Here is a 27,101-nt window from a genome sequence, read left to right as displayed (position 1 = left end):
AAATTGCCCCTTAGCTCTACCAAAGCTTTCCACAAGGCTTTAAAAGATGGAATAGGCTTCCCTAGAGGATGGCAGGGTTAGACACCGGCAGCTGCTTGCACCTGAGTGCAAGCACAGCTTTTTGCAGTCCTGCGTGGGACCCAAAGCGAGGAGACTGTTTGTAACTACAGCGACTGATTCTGGAGCAAAGATGCCCTTATCTCAGCAGTTCAGTATCACAGTTACCCATATTATTAAAGTGACACGCTTTACATAGCGGTGCCCATAGCTGCAGCACTCCTTCCTCCCATGGCTACACATGCAGATGGCTGTCACTTCACATGCTGAAGATGAAATCTCACCTGGTTCTCTGTGCCTGTTTTCTTCTGCACCACGTCTGCTGGGTGCCGTTTCGGGTTAAAATAATGTCAGTTCCCCTCGTTCCAAGCTAAGTGCGAGCACGCAAACTCTCACGCGTGAAGTGCCGGAGTGGATGACACAAGTTTTCAGTTGTGAGGTTTATGCAGAGGAGGCGACTGTCTCTGTACAACAAAAAGAGTTTCCTGTAAGACAAAACCATGAATTGACGAACCCAAAGAGAACACACTTTTGCTGATCTTTTTAAAAAAAAAAAAACTTGCAGAACTTTTAAAGTTCAGTATAAACACAGCAATGTGTACTGTCGGTCTCCTTCCTCAGTTTTGCATAATGACCTTACATTGAGTTTCACAGCAATACTCTCTCCAAATCCAGTACCAGTCTCCAATAGCCAAACTTTTCTTGTTTTAAACCAGTAGAATTGAGCGTCTTTTACAAAGGGTATTCAGATCATTGTCGCCATTCTGCTGATGAGGACGGTGAGGCATAAATGGGTCCTTCAGGGTCCGAGCGGATCACAGCTACATCAAGTGGCTTTCACATGAAAGTTGATGTTGAGCTGCTCCATGCTGCTGCTACTTGCTTAACCCTAGAGCCAGAAAGAAAACGTCTCAAGTGGAAAATGAGGTACGTAAGACACAGGGCAATGGTCGACATTGCCCAGGTACCGTTCTCAGCAAAGCTGCATTGCTGCCTGCCTTATACCTCGCTGGCCTGAAATAATTAAAAATACAAAGCTGCTGAATAACTGAACTGAACTGGATCCCTTTTTTGCTAATAGAGTGATCCTGAGGAAGGTAGGAGGGCTGCAAATGATGTGGCTGTAACGAAGGCAGGCCATGAAAAGTGCAGAGTAACTGTGGCAGGTTGCCTCCTCGGCTTTCACCCAGAAGAGGTCGGGTGTGCGGTCTGGTTCCTGCAAATTAGCTGAGAAGAAATTAAGATTGGTGATCTCCCACCACCTCGCTAGAGTTGTAACAAATTCATTCCATCTCCTCCTCACATCCTTCTTTTTCTCGGCGCCTCTGTGATACAACGTGTAGCAAAAGTCAGACAAATTAGTGTATAATGGACACCAAAAAATCCTAGCTTTCTTTACTTGTCCTGCTGAGAGGACTGCAGGAGATTTTGAGAATTAGCACATTCCTGCGTCTTGCTGGTTTATTATAGGATTGTCGCTGTGCTCTGTAAAAGGCACTACTGCAAAAAAAAAAAAAAAATCCTAAGGAGATCTGAAATGCTGCCATTAAACAAACTAAAGCAAGCTTTCAGTTCTAATCACCACTCCTAAGAGGCTTTGCTTTGAGTGCTGCATCCCCGTTTGGATGCCACAGACTTCCACAGAAAAGATATGGAACAACTGGAGAGTCCAGAGAAGGCAAGAGCTGGAAGACATCACCCATGAGGAAAGAGAGAAAAATTTAGAATTTTTCAGCTAAACTGGGATGGTCTCAGTGGCTTCCCCCGTGGTAGGTCCATAGCGTACAAATCTGGGATTGCATTTCTTCACCTGTGCTTGTTCAGCGTTGCTGAATCAGTGCCGAGTCCCGCAGGCATCTGCCAGCCCTGCCTCAGTTTTCTGTTTATGGCTCTTCTTTATCACATAGTATGTGCACAAACTGTATTGGACACAAGGGACCCGGAGCATTCACCACTTGGAATAGCCCGTTAGGTAGATTACACCCCTAAAACATGGGTTTCAACCCTGCCAAGATGGAGCAGAGACCTGAATCCAGATCTTCTACAGCTCTCGTGAATGTATTCATTGCAGAGCGAGCAGGCACTTCCAAACTTGTCTTTGTAAGAGGCAGATTTGTAACTGCCTGTGAACAAGAGAGTAAGATATTTATTATTTTGGCAGGGGAAAAAAAGAAAAATAATTTATCTATCAAGCTGTTTCTCAGAGGCAGGTTACAATAAAGGTGATTTCTCTATTGAAACAGTGCTGGCATCTTAGATTATTCTTGCATTTTTCTAAGGAGACCATTCACTGGAGATACAGAAATGATCATTCTCAGTCGAGGAGAAAAGAAATTTTTGCTGAAAAACATTTGTGCATGCAGCACCCCTTGATACTGTGCATGGGAGTTTGTGCCACGGCCGCTGGCTGAAGAGTCCAGGTTTACAGGGCTGTGCAGGACACTCGGCTGGAGGTCAGACGAGCTGCCTCCACTGGTGACCTGCTGGACAGCAAGACCTTTCTAAAAGGATCCCACCATAGCCTTCAGGGAAACCCTTGTGGTGCCAAGGCAGCCTGAGCTAAGGGAATCACAGAATCACAGAACACTTTGGGTTGGAAGGGACCTTAAAAACCACCCAGTGCCACCGCCGGCCCTGGGCAGGGACACCTCCCACCAGCCCAGGTTGCTCCAAGCCCCGGCCAACCTGGCCTTGAACCCCTCCAGGGATGGGGCAGCCACAACCTCCCTGGGAAACCTGTAAGCAACACCTTCATACGTTGGTATGTGGGATATCCAAGCACCACAGCATCACCTGAGCGGTCCGGGAGTGCACTCCCAGCAAGGCAGTGCGTCTGCAGGATGCCACACAGCGCCGTGCAAGAGCAACCACACGGTGAGCAGCTCTGCAGCTGGATCAGCCTGGGCCAGCAGACACGGCAGCAAGCACGGCATCGGCGCCATCCCCGTGCTGGAAGTCACAGCTGTAGCGCTCAGGGCTCGGAACAGAGTTTGGTTGGCCTTTCCCAGGGATGCCAGCGCATGATTGTGTGCTCTGAGAAGGTCCTCCTGTTTTGGCTTTGCAAATGGTTCATTATTAATAGCAGTCAGCATTATTATCAGGTGTAGTCAATTTTATCCCCAGGACAAGCTCTGCCTCCCTCAGCTCTCAGTGTTGCAACACCCGACTTCAGGCCTCTGGGCTCCTTTCTGCTTTTGCCCTCCAGCAGCTCCTGCTGCCGTCAGCTGCCACTGCCCCATGTCTCCCGGCAGCAAGGGAGCAGGGTCTGGGCCCTGCCAGCTGTCTGCTCTCGCCGTGCCGCTATCTGTGCATAGTGCTGGCCCGGGAGATAGCCCTGCGCTGCCACAGCTTGTCCCAGCCCCGGCTGCCAGCCCGGCCCCGTGCTGAAGGGGTGGCAACAGGGGGGCCTCGCAGACGGGGGCTGGTAGACATCACAGGCGCAAGAAGGAATCAGGAGCGAGCCGTGGATGTGATCCTTCTGGATAACTGCTCCTCTCCACACCGTCTCTTTCCATCTCCGAGGTTGGTGCCTGGCTTTACTCCGCAATTGGGAGTTTGCAGATGCTGTCGTTGAACCTGGGCAAGCAGGGGCTGGTTCCTGAGCAAACCTGGGCTCCCCCCGCTTCCCGAGCCCTCCACAGGCTTTGCTCCAGGGCTACAGCCTGAAGGTACGGTGAGAACCCTGGAAAGGTAATGTTCGGATTGCTCCTTAATTTTGTGTGGAGATTTTGTTGTTATTCATACAGGAGATCCCAAATGTGGGCAAGGCTCCTGGTCCAGGGAAGCATTAAAGGCGCTACGGGACTTGCAAAGATCAGGAAACACTCTTCCTTACTGCTGGTTTTCAGAGATTTTTGTGCCCTTTCCCATTGTCACGGGAATAGGCGATGAGGGAGATCTCTAATATAATTTGTTCTTACAAAGTTCACACAAATCCAGGTTTTGTGAACAGATGCTCACACACTGCTGACCTTGGAGAGGCAGCTTTGCTTTGGGCTTCCTGTGGGTAAAGGCAGGGTACCGACCGTGTCGCTGCGCTCGCTCCAGTCTTTCACATTTCCTATCGCAGCTATGCAAGATACGCATTTTAACCACAACTCAAGAAGTCATTTTTGTGCTAGATCCCTGAAATGCTGGTCAGACCGAGAAAGCACCACTTCTTTAAATTTTAGTCCCTCTTCTGATAACATATTTTAAATTAGCTGACCTGAAAAGTACTAACAGACCTCCCCCATCAAACTCTTTTTTGAGGCAATGTTTTAAACCTGTGGATGAAACTTATATATGCATCTAAAAACCTGTCGTCTAAGGGGAACCATCTCACGGAATTGAAGCCTTATTAATAACCTCGTTACTTAGTCCCTAAGTAAAACCCTGCAGAGAGCACTGCTTCCCTGAGCCTCGCTCCCCTTCCGTCAGCGCCAAGAGCGGGTTATTGCTGCACGGGGGGACGTTGGATCCCTTGGATAATTGTGGAACTGCTTGTTCCGCGTTTCCTTGTGCCTCCCGTGATCAGAAGCAGGGGGGTGGGGTGCCTTGTGGCCGCTAGTGAGTGACGCTCTGTGTTTTAGGGGTGTTACAGGGAAAAGTCTGAATCATGTTTCTTTCTTGATTCGCTGCTTAGATCCAAAGGTTTGTGTATTGTTTCATGGCATAGTACTACAAACCAGCAAACGTACATTCAAAGTGCGAAGCATAGTTTCCAGGATTTACAGCTGTCTAATTCCCATGGGATTTATTCCCATTGGTCAGCACCGGGTGCATGCTGGTGACCCGAGTGACATTGTAGCATGAGGCTTTCTGCCCAGACGCTCGCAGGCTTTCTTCCTCCCTTTCTGACGGGAGAATAAACAAACCTACAGCGAGCGCCGCTGCAAATTCAGAAGGTAAGAGCATGTGCACGGGTGGGAATATGCCAAGAAGGTGGAAAAACATGAGCAAATGAGGCAGAGAGAGGGATGGGAGCTGGGAGCACGTGAACACTTTCAGATCGTCAGCCAGTCGGGATTCCTTCAGCGTTGAAAGGCTAGCGTTTATCAGCATTACTTCATAATTCATGGTTTGATAGTCTCTAAGTAAGAAGAGGCTATTGTAAGTTGTTTGACCGATTTTATGGAATTCAGCGCGTTTTGCGTTAGGCGGGGGTGAGGAGAGGTTGTCTAGAGCTGATCACTTAGCAGAGGTGCAAGGAGTGAAAGCATCAGAGGAACTGGTTTCTGGTGCTCAGCACGGCCAGAGCTGGAGGAGAGGTCAGTTCTGCCGGCATCCCCGTTCCGGAGCCTCACCCTTCATGTCACTCTGTATTGACTGTCAGCAGTGCTAAAAAAAAACGTTATAAAGCGGAGCAAAGGAGGCAGGCCACTGGTCCAGAGCTACCTCTTATCGCAGTGCTAAACGAGGGTTGAGCAGATAGTGCAGGTATCCTGGAAAATGTGGCACAATTCATGGGAGCAAAGCAGAGCCGTAGCCTGGCGAGCAGATAAACACACTGCTGGCAAGGTTTGCTTCCCAAGTGCTTCAGCGTGGTCTGCTGCGACGAAGAGGAGTGGAATTTTCCAGCTGGTTAGTCAGACCGCGCGTGCCACGCTCCCGGCTCCCCACCGTGGCTGCTTGCGGATGCCCGTTTAGCTGCAGGCTATGAACTGTGAGATTTCTCAGGGGCTTCTCCTAGGTCAGGAACAATCACTGGAAAAGTAGATCAGAGAGCTCACAGAGGAGGTGGCCTGATAAGCTGGGAACGTGCCTTCCCTTTGGCTCAGTTTCTGTAATGAGCTGTGAGACAGTTTGCGTCGCCTCCGTTGACAGGGTGCAGCCAGCACCACTCCAACCTTCTCTGTGCAATGGCTTGGGCCCTGCGGTCCTGCCCGACACCCACCGGCGCGTGGGGCCACCGCTTCACCCATCTGCTTTTTGATCCGTGATAGGGGATGAGGAGAAAACTCCCTTCTGGGGAACTCAGCGAGGGTGCTGGGTTAGAGGCAGAAGGGATCCCGCAGGGCGTGATCACCCTTTACAGCCGTGCTGCGTGTTGGCAGGGGACAGGCAGCTGGAAACACCCTCCTCTGGGTGACCTTCTGGATGACAGCCCAGTATTGTGTGTACGCGCTGCCTGGGAGACCCGGGCACCAAATCCATGCGGTCTCGGTGGGTGAAAGGTGTCCAGCAGACCCTTCTGCACCACCGACTGGGGGAAAACTGTCACTGAGACACCAGCTCTGGAGAACTGTTTGAAGGAAAGGCCATACTTTCCCATGAAATACTTCGAAGAGATCAAAGATGTAACAGGAGGTGAAATGCTTATAGAATCATAGAATCTTCATGGTTGGAAAGGACCTTTGAGATCATCGAGTCCAACCAAACCCCCTCCAATCTGTGCCACTAGAGCATGCCCTGAAGTGCCACATCTAGACGTTTCTTAAACACCTCTAGGGATGGTGACTCAACCCCCTCCCTGGGCAGGCTGTTCAGTGCCTGACCACTCTGTCAGTAAAGTCATTCTTCCTGATATCTAATCTAAACCTCCCCTGCCGCAGCTTCAGACCATTTCCTCTGGTCCTGTCACTATTCCCCTGGGAGAAGAGCCCAACACCCACCTCTCTGCACCCTCCTTCCAGGGAGTTGTAGAGGGCAAGGAGGTCTCCCCTCATGAAGCTCAACCTTTTCGACTGTTAATGTGAAAGCTGGTTTATTGCCTTAACACTGCATCAATGTACTTACACCTCTAAAACAATGATCTGACAGAGATCTTGCTGACTGGGCAAGATCCACAGATAGGCAGATAGCTAAATACGACTTTGATATAAGTACCGTTCTCTGCCTACAATGGCAGATAGGCAAGGACATGCCTTTAATATCACCTGCAGTCCTTAAGAGGAGACCCTGTGTCTTTCCAGGAGATGCTTCACATTGGGAAGATGTGAAGATTCCTGCCAGATGCGGGAACCTTTGGGTTCTCCATTTGGGGACCTTAGGGCACGTCTCTACCCCAAGGTGAACGGGTGTTTTGTCAAAATTAGGAGCCTAAGAAACATGATAGAAGGGTGTCATAAAAACAGTGAAATAAAGTCTCTCCGGAAGAGAGAGGTAGGGGTGCTTTTCCTAGAGAGAACTTGAGGGAATGAAAGTCCATCAGCGGTGGCTGAAAGCAGCTGGTTTTAGGGGATTCTGCAATTCTGTGAAGGAAACCGAGGGCATAGGTTTCCTCTAGAGCTCTGCTTTCTCTAAAGTCTTGTAGTTTTGAATTCTTCTTCTTCCAGAAAGCCAGTGAATAACTGGATAGGCTCCCAATGGAAAGCAAATTGCAAAATCAGACCCCAGAAGTCAACGCAACACTTGGGTCTGTAGTCTAAGGTCTCCTTTGGGAGGAATCACGGAATCACGGAATCTTCAGAGTTGGAAGGGACCTCTAGAGATCATCTAGTCCAACTCCCCTGCTAGAGCAGGATTGCCTAAAGCACATCCCTCAGGGCTGCATCCGGGCGGGTCTTGAAAGTCTCCAGAGAAGGGACTCCACAACCTCCCTGGGCAGCCTGTTCCAGTGCTCTGTCACCCTCACTGTAAAGAAGTTTTTCCGTGTATTTGAACGGAACTTCCTATGTTCTAGCTTGTGCCCATTGCCCCTCGTCCTGTCACTGGGAACCATTGAAAAGAGCCTGGCTCCGTCCTCCTTAAACCCACCCTTTAGGTACTTGTAAACATTAATCAGGTCCCCCCTCAACCTTCTCTTCTCCAGGCTCAAGAGTCCCAGCTCTCTCAGCCTTTCCTCATAAGGGAGATGCTCCAGTCCCATAATCATCTTGGTTGCCCTACACTGGACTTGCTCCAGTAGTTCCCTGTCCCTCTTGAACTGGGGAGCCCAAAACTGGACACAGTACTCCAGTTGTGGCCTCACCAGTGCTGAGTAGAGGGGGAGAATGACCTCCCTCAACCTACTGGCCACAGTCTTCCCTATGCAGCCCAGGATGCCATTGGCCTTCTTGGCGACAAGGGCACACTGCTGGCTCATGGATAATTTGCTGTCTACCAGGACCCCCAGGTCCTTCTCCTCAGAGCTGCTTCCCAGCATGTCCGCCCCTAACATATACCGGTGTTTGGAGGAGAAGATGAGGAACCACGTGAATCTACACTGAGGGAAGCGATGATTTGAGGGGGTATCTGGAAGAAACTTGGAGGTGCTGCTGCCCCAGTGACTGCCGCAGGCTTTTCATATGCCAGATCTCTTTTGCATTTTAGCCTCTAAGACTGTGTCTGCAGGTGCTGTATATGCATGAGTGCTTGCATATCAGTATTGATTAAGCTACGGCCTCTTGGTGTGTCAATGTCAGTATTACCATTAACATCAGTAAGTCCATTTCAGTTTCTCTACAGCAGCAGTTGACTGCTTCTTCCTAATGATCATGCATAATTTCCAGGGTCAGGTAGACCCAGGCTTATATAATTTGCCTGGAATTGTGGTGAATTCATCACCACCAGAAGAGAGTAATGCAGGTGCAGAAATTTTTCTAATAGTATATTCCACTAAAAGATAATTAATTAACACAGGGCTATTCCTGTCCTGAAAAAGGAGGTCAGACTAGATGATCACAATTGGTCCCTTTTGTCCTTGTAATACATATACACACATACAGCAGTGGGAGCTGTGGGAGAAGAGCACAATGCCAATGGCAATACCTTGTGGAGAACGACGAAGAAAATGGTCCAAGTTAAATTTGGACAAATATATCATCGGAGCAGCATTAGTAAAGCTTTTCCATCCTGTTTTCCCAGCTGAGAGAAGGCAGACTCAGTCCACAGTAGTACCACACCAAGCTGCCTGAAACAACAGGAAGGCTTTTTGACTTTCTCTAGTTTGTACAACTCACTAATGCAGAATGCCCAAAAGAAAGGCACATGCCGCTGTTGGAAAGCCACGCAAGCCATCCCCCTGCGGGAATTAATTGCCAGTTCAGACATTCCAGGTTATTGATATGGAGCAGGGTGTACGTGGAGGTGCAGTATCGCGGTGTCTCATCCGCAGAAACAAATAATAATTGTGTCCGCTAGTGCTCAGGGCACTGCTGCTGCTGCCAAGAAATAGTTTCCTATTTTTGTGTTGCTTGGCTGCAGAAAAATTGCAGTCAAACAACACGGTATACCCTACATGCAGCTCTGCAGCTTCCCCTCCGCACAGCTGCTCCCCCGGCTACCATCGCTGTCCTTCGGGATGCCACCACCCTGCCTTGAAGATTAAATTTCCCCGTCCATGGCTTCCCAGCGACCTGCTAACACCACTAAAGCCAGAGGCTGTTCCTGAGTGATTGCTTCCAATCTAATAACCTGTGCTTCCTGAGAGCCCAACCCTTATCCTGAAATTGGGTGGGATTCCCCTCTCACCAGCCATTCTTGGTCGCCCCATCCCCAACCGGCCGTGGCGGCAGGGAGCCTGGGGAGCCGGGGAAGGGCAGCAGGGAAGAGCTGCTGGGGAGGGAATGGGGCAGAGAAAGGGCAAAGTGAGAAAAATTCCGTAAAGGTGAATATCCCCAGAAAAGACCCTGGACTATGAAGAAACCACCTCAGATTTGAGCCTCACTATTTGAAAAGCATCACTCAGAAGGGATGGAGTGAGATCAGACAAGGCAGGAGAGATGAAGGGATAAGAAGAGATCGCATTATTTTCACTCTGTTATGGGTTTTCAGCTAACCTGGTAAGAATTGCCTCTTGCTGAGCGGATACTGGTTTTCAGAAATAAGGATGTGGAGGAAGGGACGGGGAAAGGCCCATCCATAGTATGTACCCTGCCTTCTCCCTCCTCCCAGGGCAAGGCACGTCCATCTTGTGCTGCATTGAACACTACCCTCTCCACGGCAGGAAACATTCTCCCTGAATGGATTTGCATGTGAGAGTTTCAGTAAGAAATAATATCTTTGTAAGGGCAATCCCTCCTGGGAGCGATGCCGTCCCTCATTCTGGCAGGATGCGTTTCATAGTGCTTCGAACGGGGTATGGCGATGGGCCCTGAGAAATGCTTCTACCTGCCGTGAATTCACTTGTGAGGTTGCCGTACGCACCTGTCCCTCGAGCAGCCAGAGCACTTGGGCACGTCTGGAATTCAGCTGTCGAAACTTAGTGACTGCGAGAGAACTGCCTAGTGCAAAAAGAGACATCTCGCAGTACGTGTAAAGAGGTGGTTAACAGCTAAAATGCCGGTAGAGCATAGAAGAGACAGCTCTGGCCCCTTGCTTTTTATGACTGATCTACTGCAGAAGCAGAAAGGGATTTTCTGGCCATCTTAACAAAGAATGCAAACTCTGCGCTCGTATACGACCAGTCAGCTGATGGCTGTCAGCATCCGCGTGGAAACTCTACTGCGCGCAGAAACTGCGCCAGCGAACAGGGAGAAACCTGGGAGCATGAGAACTGGGGAAGCTGCTTGGGCTGTACAAAGCACAGCCGAGCACAGACCGCAGGAGGCAGAGCGGTGGTGGGGAGGAAGGACAGAGGCAGTCTGCTCATGGAAGAAAACATTGCCACATGGACGTTAGAACTGTCTCCATGCTGCACAAACCATGGAAGAAAGCTGCATTCTGAAGTCATGGGTAAAATATAAAACAGGGTAGAGTTAAATGTATAAATACATCAAAGCAAGCCAAAAACAGGTCTTTAGAACCATCGAATGGTTTAGGTGGGAAGGGAACCTAAAGCCCACCCAGTGTCACCCCCTGCCCTGGGCAGGGACACCTCCCACCAGCCCAGGTTGCTCCAAGCCCCGGCCAACCTGGCCTTGAACCCCTCCAGGGATGGGGCAGCCACAGCTTCTCTGGGCAACCTGGGCCAGGGGCTCACCCCCCTCACAGCAAACAATTTCTGCCTCACATCTCATCTCAGTCTCCCCTCTTCCAGTTTCAAACCCTTCCCCCTCGTCCCGTGGCTCCCCTCCCTGCTCCAGAGTCCCTCCCCAGCTTTCCTGGAGCCCCTTTAGGGACTGGAAGGGGCTGGAAGGTCTCCGCGGAGCCTTCTCTTCTCCAGGCTGAACCCCCCCAGCTCTCTCAGCCTGTCCTCCCAGCAGAGGGGCTCCAGCCCTCCCAGCAGCTCCGGGGCCTCCTCTGGCCCCGCTCCAACAGCTCCGTGTCCTTCTGCTGTCGGTGCCCCAGCGCTGGAGGCAGCACTGCAGGGGGGTCTCCCCCGAGCTGGGGATGCAGCCCAGGCTGCGGGGGGTTTCTGGGCTGCCAGCGCACGGTGCCGGGGCGTGTGGAGCTTCTCCCCCACCGACACCCCCGAGTCCTTCTCCTCAGGGCTGCTCTCCATCCCTTCATCCCCCAGCCTGGGTCTGTGCTTGGGATTGTCCCAACCCAGGTGCAGAATGTTGCACTTGGCCCCAACAGGACCTAGTTGAACTTCATGAGGTCCACATAGGCCCACCTCTGCAGCTTGTCCAGGTCCCTCTGGTTGGCATCCCTTCCCTCCAGTGTGTCAACCACAACACACAAGTTCTTTCTTTAGAAGGATCTTGTTTATGGCATGAAACTGAAATCAAGCCTCTTTCAAACATATCAGGCAGAACAACCTCTAGGCAGTTTGTAGTGCTAGTAGAAAGGCATGGGGCTGGAAGGAAGAGTCAGAGGTGGATTAGGGCAGGGAAGAAAAGCTAAATGACTGCTCACACCTCATGCTATGGGAATCCAGGTGAGTTTCCACCAGGGAGCCTTTTCAGGAGGGAGCAGGGGATTCATTCTCCAGTGGAAACGTCAGTAAAGTTTGCTGAGCAGTTTGAGAAAATGTTGTTTTTAAGACTTCGGGCATCACCAGAGGAACCACTTTAGGCATCTGCAGTTCATGCTGCCTCGGCCTGTACAGTAACATACAGGGATTTCTAAAAAAATGGTACAAAACAAATCACACGAACTCCTGAAACAGAGCTCCTCCTCAAATTGTGCAGCACAAGTTCCCTGTGCACCTGGGAGAAGCAGGGAGCATGAGCTGGGATTCAAAATAGCTGAAACGTCTCAATCAATCACATACATTCTCAGCAGAACCAAGGAGAAAATGAGGGCACTTTTGAATGAGAGAAACTTCAGGAGCTCACAAAAGTTTGTCTCATGCATCACTTGAAACTACTCAGTCAAAAATTTGGGGTAATAATTTTTGTCCTGGGATATACCACACCAGAAGGCCGTGCCACCATATAGTGAGACCTGGACAGGCTGGAGAGCTGGGCGGAGAGAAACCTTACGAAATTCCACAAGGGCAAGTGTAGGATCATACAGCTCAGGAGGAATAACCCCCCGCACCAGGACAGGTTGGGGTTGACCTGCTGGAGAGCAGCTCTGTGGAAAGAGACCTGGGAGTCCTGGGGGACAACAGGGTGACCATGAGCCAGCGATGGGCCCTTGTGGCCAAGGAGGCCAATGGCATCCTGGGGGGCATCAAGAGTGTGGGCAGCAGGTGGAGGGAGGTCATCCTCCCCCTGTGCTCTGCCCTGGGGAGGCCACACCTGGAGCGCTGTGTCCAGTTCTGGGCTCCCCGGTTCCAGAAGGACAGGGAACTGCTGGAGAGGGGACAGCAGAGGTGACAAAGATGATGAGGGGACTGTAACATCTATTTTATAAGGAAAGGCTGAGAGCCCTGGGGCTGTTCAGCTGGAGAAGAGAGGACCGAGAGAGGATCTCATCAATGCTCATCAATATCTAAAGGGGGGGTGTCAGGAGGATGGGGCCAGGCTCTTCTCAGTGGTGCCCGGCGACAGGACAAGGGGTAACGAGCACAAACTTGCCCATGGGAAGTTCCATCTCAACATGAGGAGGAACTTCTTTGCTGTGAGGGTGGCAGAGCCCTGGCACAGGCTGCCCAGAGAGGTGGTGGAGTCTCCGTCTCTGGAGACATTCCAACCCCGCCTGGACGCGTTCCTGTGCCACCTGCTGTGGGTGACCCTGCTGTGGCCGGGGCTTGGACGCGATGATCTCCAGAGGTCCCTTCCGACCCCGACGTTCTGTGATTTTGTGATATACCATTTTTTAACTATCACTTTCATTGTCCAATCAGAAATTCTAAGCAAAATGTCCTGGCAGGTGCTGTCAGGGAGACCTGCATCGCGTGCTCTTTCTCTTTTAGCCCTCCTTGGCCTTTGCTCTCCCTCCAGGCTGCATCAGGGATGATGCACTGTGGCAGCTCAGGCAAAAAAATTATCATGAGAGGCACTCACATGAAGAAATATTACAGCTCAGATGGGAGTTGACTTACATCATTCTGATCCAAAACAAAACATTTCTTTACATTTCTGAATTTTGCTGAACCTCACGTGTTGCAAGAGTTGAAATTTGGACCTTTTGTTCCAAAATAGGGCAAAAATAAATGTTGAAATATTGGCATTTCCCATAAGGAAATTCTGTTACTTGAGCAGCTCTGTGAAGCACAAAGGAGATTAATTTGCAGAAACTCTGCTAACTTGGAATGAAGGTCACAGCTGCATAACTGCACGCTGCTCCCTGGGCCAAGTGAGCAGTGCAGGACACACAATTAATCCCAACCCCCAAATTAAGGTTACTGTAACAAGGAGAACAAGACCACAGAATTGCAAAATCCAGGGAAGGAAGGGTTGTCGGATTGCTTAACATACAAGAAAATCACATCTTTCCCCATGACAATTAGCAGCTGGGAATATCCCAGTGGCTTTCTACACCCCAGCGGAAAACATCCGTGTTCCTACGACACAGCTAGGTAAGGGTGGTTCACGTGTGTCCTCCCACTTGTCCTCGCGTTCAGGCGACAGGACTGCATGCACTTACACCTGCAATTCATCACAGCACGCTCCTTAAGGGGTGTTTTTTTCAGCGGTTCAGACAAATTGAGCCCTTACAAAAGGCTAAAGGCAGTAAGTGGTTATTGGAAGACACTGAAACCATGGGACTCCTGCTTGGGTTTTTCTAACCCAACCCTTGGGTTTTTGAACCCAGCCCTTGGGTTTTTCTAACCCAGCCCTGCAGTCTCAATGCCTCATCCAGGTTGTGTATAGAAACTGAATTTGCCATAACCGCGCGCTAACAGAGCTTCACGTGTGGGTTTTTTCCGTATCATTACAGTATGGGTCAACACTTAGCCCATCTTTAGGTGTTTTGCTTTTTAAAGATCCAATAGATAATCAATGTCTTTCTTAAAAAAACAAAGAGATGGTAAAGAAGTTCTACCGGACCTGCAAATCTCTCTTTTAGACACACAGACCCTCTGTAAAAATCTGCCTCAAGAGTCCTTTGCCCAGAACTTTCCTGGTTTAGGACTGGGGTCTAAGTTGTGCCGAGATACAGACTGAGGGCACGTTTAAGAGGGAGTGGGTGCAAAACAAACTACCCTGTCCCTATGTAACATTTTTAGTCTAGTTGTGAGATTAGCGTAAATCATTTTGAAAGGTGCTTTGTGGGGAAAATCACCAGGCAGCCGATTTGGGAAAACTATTTTCAGGCCGTTTCCCAACAAGCCCTTCCTTTATCTTCAAAGGGCCGCACGAGGGTAGCATCAGAATACCCTTTATAGGGTGACTAAGGGACATGAGGCGCAGTTGTCGTGTCTTTTCTCAGCGCCTCTCACGAGGGTGACATTGTGAGTTTCCTTTTGCCCGTCGTTGATAACTTACGGTATCACGTGGCCTCTGCGCGTTGCGGATGATCAAGTGTGCACTTGTGGAAAGAGGAGAGACCTGGGGGGTAGCAGGGGGTAGCTCACCGTGGGGTTTGTTCCCCAAGGATTGGTGCACCCTGAAAGGGCTCTGCCTGAGCATCGGGCACCTCCAGCCCGAGGGAGCAGAGCTCTCCTCCTCCATAGCTTCAGACTGCTGCTCCGAAGGTGTCTGGAAACTGCCACACGTGCAAGTCGAAAGGGAACATGGAAAAAGTTGCTGAGGAGAAGGCTTAAGGCATTCGTCACTGTGAGTTTATGGCTGAAAAAGGCCTAGAGGTATTCACCTGGGGATTAAAAAACTGGGTAGGACTTAGCACAGATTCTTGGGGCCAAGCTGAACTTCAGGGATAGGGAGTGGAAAAGGGCAGTGATTCACTGTTAGCCAGCCATTTCTCCCTGAGGTAGGCTCAGGGACTCACACACCGGTTGAAGGATGGCCGTGCGTGTGGCGGCTCTGCCCCTCTCTGGATAGTGCCAGAAATGCACTGAGCCCAAGGAGCTCTGGCTGCTGCAGGTCACCCAGCCTGGAGCAGACAGCCAGCGGTGGCATCGGGCACCCTTCTGTACCAGCACCCGCTGAGCAGGGGCACGAGGAACGAGAGATGTCCTTTCCCTGGGACAACCCCCCCCGCGGCCGATGCTCTGACCCGGCAGAAGGAGCAAAGGAGACCGGCCGTGCCCCAGGCTGTGCCGCTGCCATCCACCTCCGTGGCCCTCTGGGGCTGGACTGGCCCGCGGCCACATTTCCGCAGGAGCGTTTTGGGCGGGTGGTGCAAGCAGAGTGCTGGAGTCTATCCCCCATAACCAAAGGCATTAATTTGGGAATAAAACTATCTTCTTGTGCAGCCCATTCCAATATGCGCTTTGCTGGAAAGGTGACTGAAACTTTGCTTGGGTTTCCAGCCCCAGCTGACGCTCGCATGACCCGAGACCTTGTGCAGCCTTCAATGGGGAGGTTAGTGCCATTTCCTCCATTTACACATGAGCAACCAAGCCGCGTGAAGACCAAGCAGTCTGTCGGCTGCAGACAGTGTGTCCTTGCCTCCTGATGCAGCAATGGCCTGTGCCCGTGCTGATTTGGCAGATGGAGCACGTTAAAACGAGGGAGAATGACAGAGATAGTTGAGACCCCAGGCTGCAAATAACCCGTCCAGTGAAGCTCCATCTAATCACTGTCCTGATTTACTGTTGGACTTGATGATCTTAAAGGTCTTCCAACCTAAATCATAGAATCGTAGAATAGTTTGGGTTAGAAGGGACATTTAAAGGCCATCTAGTCCAGCCCCTCTGAAAAGAGCAGGGACATCTTCAACTAGATGAGGTGCTCAGAGCCTCGTCCAACCTGACCTTGAATGTTTCCAGGAACGGGGCATCTACCACCTCTCTGGGCAACAAGGGCCAGGGGCTCACCACCCTCAGCATAAAAAAATTTCTTCCTTATATCTAGTCTAAATCTTCCCTCCTTTAGTTTAAAACCATTACCTCTTGCCCTATCGCAACAGGCCCTGCTGAAAAGTTTGTCCCGAGCTTTCCTGGAGCCCCTTTTAGGGACTGGAAGGGGCTCTAAATTCTCCCCAAGCCTTCCCTTCTCCAGGCTGAACACCCCCAACTCTCTCAGCCTTTTTCACAGGAGAGGTGTTTCTATGATTCTATGATTAATATCTGCAAAAAGCCCGTCGGTGTTGGGAGTTGTTCCCTGTAACCTGGGCTGAAGAGGTCTAGCTCTCCTCTTCCCATGGAGCCTGATTGTGGACAGAGGGCTCGGGGGGATTTTCAGTTCCAGGACCCTCTGTCAGATGAGCCTGACGCTTTGGCTTTGACCTACCCCTCGCTGGATGAGTTCAAACTCTGTGGCACGTTCTCGCTGCAGAGGCAGCACGTGGCGGTTGGTGTGCTGAAGCTGGAGCCCGCAGCACAGCCCCTGCACTGGTGACACATGAATTAAGGAGAAGTCAGGAAACGACCGAGTCACGTCCCCTGGGAGTCACGTATCTGGGAGGAATAGAAAGAGAGGTGCTGTTGTAACCTTGGTGCTGGGGCTTGGGGTTTGGACATAATTTTTCCCTCTGCCCCATTCGGAGGCCGGGACTGGCTGTGTGGTGCTCACGCCTGCCAGCCGGCCGGTGTTTGTAGCATAGTGCATTGATGGAAGTTTTGAAATGCAAGACTTCTACCAAAGAAACTGCGGCAGGAATCAATATTTAAGAGATCGGTGAGGAAAGACGGTGGAAGTTTTGCCTGCTTCCTTGAAAGCAGCGTCTGGCTCCCTGGCAGACTGTGTTGCTAACGCATTTCCTTGGCACGTGCAGTGAATTGATTCCTCCTTGTGACTTGCCCGATATAGCAATGGGAGAGTACAGCGATTCGGCTGAGGCACAGACACATGTCGTGTCCCCCCCTTAGGAAACCCCAGGGATGTGCCTGGATCTCTGAGGTCCTGCTTACACAGCCTGGACTGGTGAAGGACCTGCCCCTTCGGGGTACCCAGCTGTTGGGGCTGGCTGGATCTCGGCGTGCAGCCACCCTCCTGGAAGGATGGGGCTGAGGGGCAGGGGGGGATCTGGCTCTCGTTTAACAGCCCCGCGCTCTGTTACTGCCGACAGCTTGTGCGAGGAAGCAGAAGGAAGTGCGAAAACGCCGGTAGTGTTAAATCCAGTATGGACTATATGCAACATCATGGTGACAGGTGCTTTCTGTCCTCTGGTCTCCTGCAATCATCGAAGATTTTTTCAGTCTCCTCCTACACGCCACTCCCCCACCCCCCACTGCCATGTATCCTGAGCATATTACAGTCTTCCTTTCCTCTCTCAGGAGGTACGGCTCAGAGCTCTCGGCTAACGCTGTACCTTTCTAAGGAGAAAATCCTGCGTCCTGCCTTTGAGCTTAAAGAATTAAAGAACGAAACAGCTCAGAGTAATCACCCAAGACGAAAAAGACCTGCTGCCCTTCCTGCTCGACAACCGGCACTTGTTCCAGGTGAGTGGTTTTGTTAGAAAATCTGAATGCATGAGTAAGAGCGGTGCCAGGCCCAGGGACTGAAGCAGGACAGGAGGATGGCAGGAGATTTCCTTGGGCATATGCACGAGAGAGCAGCAGGGGTAGCTTTCAACCTGCTTTAGGACAGGGGACAGCCCAGAGGGGAGTGCGTTAAAAGTGGGACTGTATGTTCTGGGCCGGGGTGAAATGCCTGGTGAGCAGCTAGAGAGAGACAACCTCACCACAGGACCTTACCACGAGTAGGGAGCAGTGGGGAGAGCGGCGCTTGTCCTCCCAGTATCGAACTTCAGCCAGAAACCAGCTGATCAGCTGGTCATCAGCGGTGGGCTGAAATTCCTGCCCGTTGCAGATTGCCCCCCCCTTAGCTGTGGCTCTGGCACGGAGATGGGTCAGTGGCCGGGCCCTGGGCAGATCCGTTCTCCTCCTGGGTGGAGCGGTGGTAGGAGCTGGCTGGGAGGGAGCTGGCTGGTGGAATGGAAAATGGAGATGCCCTAGTGCTTCGCTGAGCAGAAAGCCCTGCCAGGGGCTGCTATAGCAACACAAAGATGGCTGAGTTCACCCGAAATTGGGCTTGTGAATGGAAGTTTTCAGCATAGGCACTCTGACTGCATCGCTTTCAGCTTGTGCTGTCCTTCCCAACGGGACAGGCTGCAAAGGATCCAACAGCGTGAGGGGTGAGGATGCCTCCAGCCAGGGCTCTGTGAGCCCTCTCTATCCTGGTCCTCAAGATTGAAAAAAGCCCCAGCTAATAGCACAGTGGCTGGATTCAATGCTGCGGACCACAGGCACTGAGCTACTGATGGGGGAAAGCGAGGCGGGAGAGGAGACATCCGCTCCTCCTTTGCCACCCTTGCAAAGATGGTCCCTGCAAAGCACTTATTTTACTCAGCTGCTGGTGGAGTGACTGTAGCGTCCTACCCTGGAGTGCCACTGATCCGCCCAAAAGCAAGTAGGACCTGATAGCTGCTAACTGCAATTGTCAGGCCGCTGAGCGGAGTCCTGAGGGTGAAGCACGGCCCTGCCTGCCTTCCCTTGAGCAGCCTGGCGCGTTTCTTCCTCGCAAACACTGAGCCTTCCCTCCCTCCACGCAAGGACTGGCTGTTTAACTTCTGCCCTCTCACTCGGTGACCCAGCACCAGAAGCTGCCTGCCTTGGAGAGACCAGCACGGCTTGCTCAGGGACCCCTTGCCTTGCCCCTCCGTAGCTGCCCAGCTTGTGCAAAGCTCTTCCCAACCCCTCTCCTCCTGCAGAGCTTCCTCCCTCTTCTCCCGCTTAGGGTGCTTCCCCGCTGCTACCTGTGGAGACTTCCCTTCTTGAAAATCCTGCTCGGTTTTACGTGGAGCATAATAGCACAGTTTCCTTGGAGACAAGAGAAACAGGGGGCTCAAAAGTGCTGATTATTCCACAGTCTCTGGCTGTCTTTCAGCAACAACAGAAAAAAAAAAAAAAAAAAGGAGTTGTGTTAGCAGAGGGAAGAGGGAGCCTGGGGTAGCTGTTGTCGGGGGGATGCCTGACTCCGACACGCTTTTCCAGGGTCATCCCTTTATCAGCAAGCCTTGCCCGCGTGCCACGCTCCGTGCCCATAGCCGTGGTGTGACAGGACGCGCTGTACTAACACCGCTGCTTTGGGATTGTATTGCCCCTCTTCCCCCGGTCCCTGGAGGCTGGTAAACCTGGGAGAGACTTTGCGGTGGGCATTTCTAATTTGGCTGACTTCTGTCAGCCCCAGGAGTAAAACCGACTAATTAGATTAACCCCTTGTGTGTTCTTCTGTGCAGATTAGCAATAGCGGGACAATGATGTAAAGCACCAGCACTTCCATCATTGTCTCCCATCCGTTTGTTCTGAGTAGCAACAACTGGGTTTGTCCCAGACAAGAGCCTGAACACCCTGGGGACTGGAGGTCTCCTCTGCTGTGTTGGACGCACAGTTTTTTGCCTTCCTTGGGGTTGGTTATGTGATAGTTGGCTGACATCTCTTGGACACGTTAACCATCAGAAAGCCGTGCCAGCGTGCTGTAGGAAGGCAGAGGGAGCAGGGCATGGGCTGGCTGATGATGCTCTGCCTCATGAGGGTGCAAAGTGCAGGGCAAGAAGGCAGAGAAAGTCTTCACTTGAACCTTGCGTTTACTTTCTCCAACCCCACTCACCATGGCGAGAGTGCCCTGGAGTGCCATATCCTGACAGTGGTCAGGACTTTCCTTATGCCAGAGGAGTGAGTACCTCACAGCGGATCCTCTCGACCGACAGCCCCCCCTCAGCTGAGGCCCCCCTGGAGATGATCTGCCCAACAGCCACAAATGGCACTCGGCCGTTTCCATGAAGTAGCATGTTCTTGTTTATCTTTCAGTGTGCCGCAAGAGTACTGAGCAGAGGTTAGTGAGCTAGAGAAGAGTGGGGAACCAGACCATCGCCCCGTACTAATTATGCCTGTAAATCAGCTCCAGGACACTGGCTGGGGACAGGGTGCCTCAGTGCTCTCTGAAAAGTCCTGTAGAGCCTTCTCTCACCGCCCATCAGCAGAAGATGGGGGGATCACAGCATTGCTGAGGTTGGCAGGGGCCTCTGGAGGTCATCTAGTCCACTCCCCCCCTGCTCAAAGCAGAGTCAACCACAGCTGGTTGCTCAGGACCATGTCCAGTCAGCTTTTGAATATCTCCAAGGATGGTGTCATGGTTTTGGCCGGATTGGCCAAGCAGAACGACAGATGGCCCTTCCCCCCATCTCTCCTCAGAGAGGAGAGGAAGAGATTAAGGAGATTTACGAGTTTAGAAAAAGAACTAAACTACTTTAATGAAAATAATAATAAATAAGAAAATAGTAAATAATAATAGAATAATAAAAATTAAAGAAAAAAAACCATATACAATAGATACAAAACCGTATCCAGCTCCCAGGATGGCGATCGCGTCACCAGCAGACACAGGGAAAGTCCCAGACTGGAGTCAGTGACAGACGGGAGCTGAATTCCGGAACTAGAGTCAGGAATGCTGGGATCGGGATCAAAGGCAGACGGACAGACAGGGTCCTCCTCAGACGTCGGCCATTGAAGAAGGAACGAGCCAGAGCCCCCTTGCCCCTCTGATCCCTCGGCTTTTACACCGAGCGTGGTGCAGATGGGATGGAATACCCTGATGGTCGGTTTGGGGTCCCCTGTCCCGTCTGCTCCTCCCTGCAGGTGGGACCCCTCTGCGCTTCTCCGCTTCCGACCCTCTAACGGGGCAAACGGCGAAGTTCACTGCCCTTGGTTGGTACAGCAATAAGTGTAAGCAAGAGCCTCTGTGCGCACCGTTCCTTGGTACAATCAGGTCTTACCCCTCTGAGAGTGAACAGTTTCTGAACAAGATGCTGTTAATTTCAGACGTTAGTCAGTTAGAAGAGGCCCAGCTAAAAAGTAAAAGTACAAATCAGAAAAATTGGTTCTGTTTTACCTCAAATCAGGACAGATGGAAACCCCACAACCTCTCTGGGCAACCTGCTCCAGTGTTCAGTCTGCCTTACAGCTAAAAACCTTCTTCTTATGCTTAAGAAGAATTTCCTGGTACTTCAATTTGTGTCCACCACCTCTCACCTGGTCACCGGGCAACACTGAGAAGGGTCTGGCACTGTCTTCTTTACACCTTTCCTTGAGGTATACATTGATAAGATCCTGCCGAGCCTTCTCTCCTCCAGGCTGAACAGTCCCAGCTCTCTCAGCCCGTCCTCATGAGAGATGCTCCAGCCCCTTCTTCTTTTTGTGGCCCTTCCTTGGACTCTCTCCAGTGTGTCCATGTCTCTCTTGTACTGAGGGGCCCAGAACTGGACACAGCACTCCAGGTGTGGCCTCACCAGTGCTGAGCAGAGGGGAAGGATCACCTCCATCAGCACAAACACAGCAGAGTTTTTGGACCCTAGTGCTGGTCCTACCTGGGACCTCCAGAGAGCTCTGGGTCCCAGGGGTGATGTACTGGATGGAGGCCCTAAGAAAAGGCTCCACTGCTCTTAGTGGTTCGCAAGCATTTAGTTTCATCTGGACCATTTAATGTAGTCAAACGCATTTCCTCTTCACCCAGCACAGTTTAATCCTGACCGTGGCCTGGAGAAAACCAGACCAAAGACCTTCTGCAGTTTCCCCTCGTGCTCAGAAAGCTGGCAGCCCGGTGACCCCGGAGGCCGCTGCATGTGACTGGAGTGAGGGCAGAGCCGTGCGCAGGCACGGCGTAGATTTATTTCCCGTATGCTTAAATGCAGTTTCTGTTCCTGTTGTGAAGATGTCCTAAGACACGCGAAGCTCCGTTTGGACAGTGAGGTTTCCCCCGCTGGTTACAAACACACCGGTGAAACGGGTTCTCTGTGGGCAGCACAAACTCTGCTCTCCCTGGCAGAAACTCAATTCATCGTCGCTACGCAGAACGGCCCTTCTCTGGCCAGGCCTGACCCCCCGGGGGCTGTTCCCAACATGGAGCCAGACCCTCTCTTAGCTGTGTAGCTCTGCACACGCAGACGCAGCCCATCTCCTCCAGCTCCCCCCTCCAAAATCCTGCCCCCAGACGCAGCCCTGTGGAGACACAGCCCTGGGCACTACGCGGCGCCAAGCGCTGCCCCGTTTCCGACACCATTCCTGCGGGGCTCCGCAGAGCTACTGCAGACGCCAGGAAGGAGGCAGCCGGAGAGTCCGCGTGCCTGCCCGGGCACTGACCGGGCTCGTGGCCCACGCGTTCCCGCGGAAAGATTCCCCTTAACCCCCGCTGACAGCCCGCTCTGCACCGCTCAGGGGGAACCTGCCCGTGGGGCTCCCAGCAGTGCAAACTGCCCCGACACACAAGTGCAAAATCTTTTGCCGCATGAAGAAAAACAAAACAAAACAAAACAAAAACCCCAACCTTAAGAAATACTTACAGTCTGCTTCTCGATGATGCTATTTCCATAAGCGAGTGCAGGAACAAAGTCAAACAGTGGTTGTTTGGGGTTTTTTTTTCTGAAGCTCAAGCCTGCACAAAGCACAAAGTAAGAAGAAATGGAAGGCTTTCACGGCTGCTTTCTTAGAATCTGAGTTAAAGGCGAAATTCTTTCAGCAAATGACTTAAAATTTGCCCCCATAATTTCATGTTTTTCTGTTGTTGTGACACAGCAGATGTGCATGTAGATTTCTGAGCACTAAAAAAAAAAAAAAATACAATTTTGACCATTTAATGGTTTTGAGCATTTCATGTCGCAACATAAAAGCCGTATTACTCCGCACCAGCGTAATTCCTGCCTGGGCACTTTATCACAAGACAAAAGTCCGAAATGCCAACCCCGTACCCTCGGGGCCAACTCCAAATACCTGCCCTCCAAGAAAGCCTGGTCAGGGAGCGGCGCGGGTGACGGGGAGCTGAGCACGAGCAGAGGGCCGGCAGGGCAGGGTCTGGCCAGCGAGGACGTAGCCGCGTGGTGCCGGAGCAAGTCGAGCAGGGCAGGCCCGGGGATGCCACGCATCCTCTCTGAGATGGAGTGTGCTCTATATTTGTAGGTCATCGTAAGACCATTTTCTTTTCTGTCCCCTAATTTCTTCCGTAATAATTCCTTTCACTGTTTTTCTACCCGCCTGTGCTTTCATGTGATATTTCCAATACCTTTTTGAGTCACGAGAGTGTACAGTTAAGAGTTGTTCTTCCTGTGTTTGCTGCTTTTCACTTATCCACCTGGCAGTTCATCTTCCAGGTGCCTTGTGAGCAGACGAGCAGCTCAGCGCGCTGCACCGCGTCTTAGTGGACCTCACAACCGAAATCTCTCTATTGGCAAGAACAGCCATTGAAATTCTACCCATTTTGGTTTCGTCTGTCGCCACAAGTGATCGTAACGGGATCTTCCCTTTCACCCCATGATATTAAAAACCTTCCCTACAGGATCCCTGAGAAAAGTTTTTAAAGAAATCTGGTTGCTCTGACGCTGAGGTTGTATTCTTACTGGTGGGGTTTTTTCTTCAATTAGATGCATTTGAAGATTGCCTTTTGCTTCTGCTGCTCTCCCGGGTTCTCCATTTTAACAAGCTGGCCTTTTCCCTGGGAGAGGGGCATGGATAAGGACGGGGGGGGCTGTGTGGTGTTAAGGAGTCTGTAGTCAAAGCATACATTCGAGGTAATGGATGAAGTTTCTCTGCTTTGTGCAATGTTTTACTCTCGGTTTCTAAGTTTGGAGCCGCTCGGTTCCCAGTGTTTCAGGGCACGAGGCTCTCCCCACATGCCACCAGGCTGCAGCGGAACGATGGAAGCAGAGCAGAGAGCTCAGCCCATCCCCCGGGGCTGTTCCCTCGCCGTCCTTACCACCGCAGACAGACCGGCACACTCCGGGTTGCACCCAGCATTCCGGGGGACAAAATTGCCAAAAAACATTCAGTGGGTTGTAGCATCAGGGCATAACACAGAATCACAGAATGTCGGGGTTGGCAGGGACCTCTGGAGATCATCTCCTCCAACCCCCGGCCACAGCAGGGTCACCCACAGCAGGTGGCACAGGAACGCGTCCAGGCGGGGTTGGAATGTCTCCAGAGACGGAGACTCCCCCACCTCTCTGGGCAGCCTGTGCCAGGGCTCTGCCACCCTCATGGGGAAGAAGTTCCTCCTCATATTTGCATCCCCTTGTCACAGATCTGAGAAGAGCTAGGATACCCTTCAAAAAATGAAAGGGGTTTCATGTCCTGACATTGCCCGTGTCCTTCTTATGATAAAGGGGTATTTAAGGACAAGGGTGCACATGGGGGCCAAAAGTGTGCAACTTGTGACAAGGGGATGCAAGTATGCCCTGATGCTACCACACTTGGTCCTCCACCAAAACCACCTCCTGGTGAGCCAGAACTTTATTACCTTCTGTCTTTAAAATATGCTCGTGGGGAGGTGCTGGACGCTGGATGGTTTCAGCTCTTCTGATGTTGGCTGCTTTAGCAGAGACAAGTTATAAAGAGGAGGGCTGTCCTTCAACGTACAGTACCAGTTGGAACAGATGCATCTCCGTCGATTCAGAGATTTCCCATTTTCCAGCTCTTCCTAGGTCCTTAAGCACTGTTGTCCTCCTCCCCCCATGCTGGAAGCCTTCTCCCTGGGTAGATGGGAAGATAACCACTGAACAATCTGCAAAGAGCAGAACAAAAAAAATATAGTGCAAAAGTCCTTCCTTCCCCATTTTTTACTTTCACCATCTTCTGACTGATGTCCCTAAAATAGCCAAAATTCCACTGTTTATGTGAAACCTCATTGCCAGGAACTAGGCATTAGTTTTGCAACACTGAACTTTCTTGCAAAATATCCTGTGCTTCCTGGTTCTAGCCTTGAAGTTACCTAAAAAAAATGCTCTCTCAGATGTCTCGGTGCTTTGGGCAGAGCGGAGACTGGAGAAGCAGCCGTGAATAGGAGAACCTTCACCAAGAGAGCAAAGCCACCGTCTTCCTCACAGGAAGGAAATTCCAAGCTATTGACAGACCCTTAATCTGGAAGGGCATTTTGGTGCCTTTCCGCGGCAGTCTGAGAACTTCCAGCTGATGCAATACAGAATATTTACACAATTTCAGGCCAGCGGTGCAGAGGGAATGTGCTGTGGAGGGGCCGCTGTATTGCAAAACATGCAGATGGAGAAAGGGAGCAAGTCAGCAAGAGGGTGGGGACCTCACAGGAGCAAGTTCTGCTGGCGAGTTCCTTCTGCGCGATAAGTTTTGCTCCGAGAAGGCTGCTGAGCACATGGTGGGACATGGGATCAAATGACTGATCCTGAACTTTCCCGTATCAGAATAGAAATTTCATTTTGTTTGCATAAAAATATGCTTTCCGGTGCACGCGGATGGGGAGACACCTGGAGAAAAAGAGCAGGTGAGTCCCTTTATTCGTGTGGGTTCTTCTCCCACCTTCCCTGTATGGGAATTTGTGCTGTTGCGGTGGTGTGGTCCAGCGCTAAGAAAGGCGAGGTCTGGAGGAGAGGTGAGTCTGTGCTCCTGTGCTCCTGGTTCAGCGCAGGTCTCCTCGGGTCGCCGTGGCAAACGGGAAGCCTGGTTTGTGCGTGGCAGGCCCGTGATGGGTGACTTCAGAGCCACCCGTGTGACTGTTCTCAGTTCACGAAAGAGACGGGAGCAAAACTTTGGCATGCGAAGTAACGCAGCACTTCACCTTACCAATGTGTGCTGGGCTGTTTGATGAAGAGCGAGTGGTTTGGGAGTAAGAAAGAGAGTTTGGGGGGTTTGAAACTTTCTTTGGTAGTTGTGCTATTGGAAGCGATTGCCTTAGGCGCTGTAGGAAGCTGCACTGCGTCCCTGCTGAGTGGAAACTAGCCAATGTTATTCCAGTCCTCAAAAAGGGCATGAGGGAAGACCCAGGGAACTACAGACCTGTAAGTCTAACCTCAGTTCCTGGGAAAATTGCGGAAAAGACTATACTGAGTACTATTGAAAAGCATTTAAAGAATAGTGCAATCATCAGGCACATGAGTCACAAAGGCAAAGTCCTGTAACGACTTTGATATCCTTCTACGATAACATCACCCACCCAGTGGATGAAGGGAAGGCGGTGGATGTAGTTTTTCTGGATTTTAGGAAGGGTTTTGATACTGTCCCTCACAGCATCCTTCTGGACAAGTTGTCCAATTGTGGGATAAGTGGGGTCACGGCGAGCTGGGTGAAGAACTGGCTGGATGGCAGGGCTCAAAGGGTTGTAGTGAATGGGGTAACACCTGGCTGGTGGCCGGTCACCAGCGGCGTTCCTCAGGGCTCAATCCTAGGGCCAATGCTGTTCAGTATTTTGATCAATGTTCTGGATGCAGGAGCTGAATGCCCCACTAACAAACTTGCCCATGATACCAAACCGGGACGTGCTGTTGACTCTCTAGAGGGACAAAAGGCCTTGCAGAGGGATTTAGATAGATTGGAGCATTGGGCAATCATCAGCGGCATGAAATTGAACCAGTCCAAGTGGCAGATTCTGCGTCTGGGACAGAGTAACGCCAGGCCCAAGTATAAATGGGGAGAAGAGTGGCTGGAGCAGCCCTGCAGAAAGGGGTGTGGGGGTGGTGAGCAGCTCAGGAGGAGCCAGCAGTGTCCCCTGGCACCAAGAGGGCAAGCGCATCCTGGGGGGCATCAAAGACAGTAGAAGCAGGCGGCCAAGGGAGGGGATTGTCCCGCTGTGTTCAACGTCTGTTCGGCCTCACCTGGAGCACTGTGTGCAGTTTTGGGCCCCACAATTTAAGAAGCATGTGAAAGTCCTTGAATGCTTCCAGAAGAGGGCAGCAAAGCTTGTGACAGTGCTGGAAGGCATGTCCTCTGAGGAGCAGCAGAGCACTCCGGGCTGGTCTCTTTTGGAGAGCAGGAGGCTGAGGGACAACCTTATTGCTCTCTGCAGCTTCCTGAGGAGGGCCCGTGGGGAGGGAGGTGCTGAGCTCTTCTCCCTGGGATCCGGGGACAG

At 51.4% G+C, this 27,101-nt stretch overlaps 1 protein-coding gene across 10 annotated transcripts in view; it reads left to right on the top strand.

Moving 5' to 3' along the window:
* Positions 1-3,479: 3,479 nt before the first annotated feature.
* Positions 3,480-27,101, top strand: part of LOC134526270 (excitatory amino acid transporter 4-like) — a 40,960-nt gene continuing 17,338 nt past the window's right edge. For 2 of the 10 annotated variants that reach the window (XR_010073921.1, XM_063357998.1), the window contains exon 1: positions 16,791-17,680. The gene's annotated coding sequence lies outside the window, so the exon portion shown is untranslated. Of the gene's footprint in view, positions 3,748-4,846; positions 4,944-16,783; positions 17,681-25,240; positions 25,521-27,101 lie in introns of those variants that run through there. The other 8 variants (XM_063357999.1, XM_063358001.1, XR_010073927.1 and 5 more) reach the window with 6 other exon arrangements.

The sequence above is a fragment of the Chroicocephalus ridibundus genome, chromosome 22 (genome assembly GCF_963924245.1).
Source record: "Chroicocephalus ridibundus chromosome 22, bChrRid1.1, whole genome shotgun sequence".
Lineage (NCBI taxonomy): Eukaryota > Metazoa > Chordata > Aves > Charadriiformes > Laridae > Chroicocephalus > Chroicocephalus ridibundus.
This window is presented reverse-complemented; position numbering and strand designations above follow the sequence as displayed.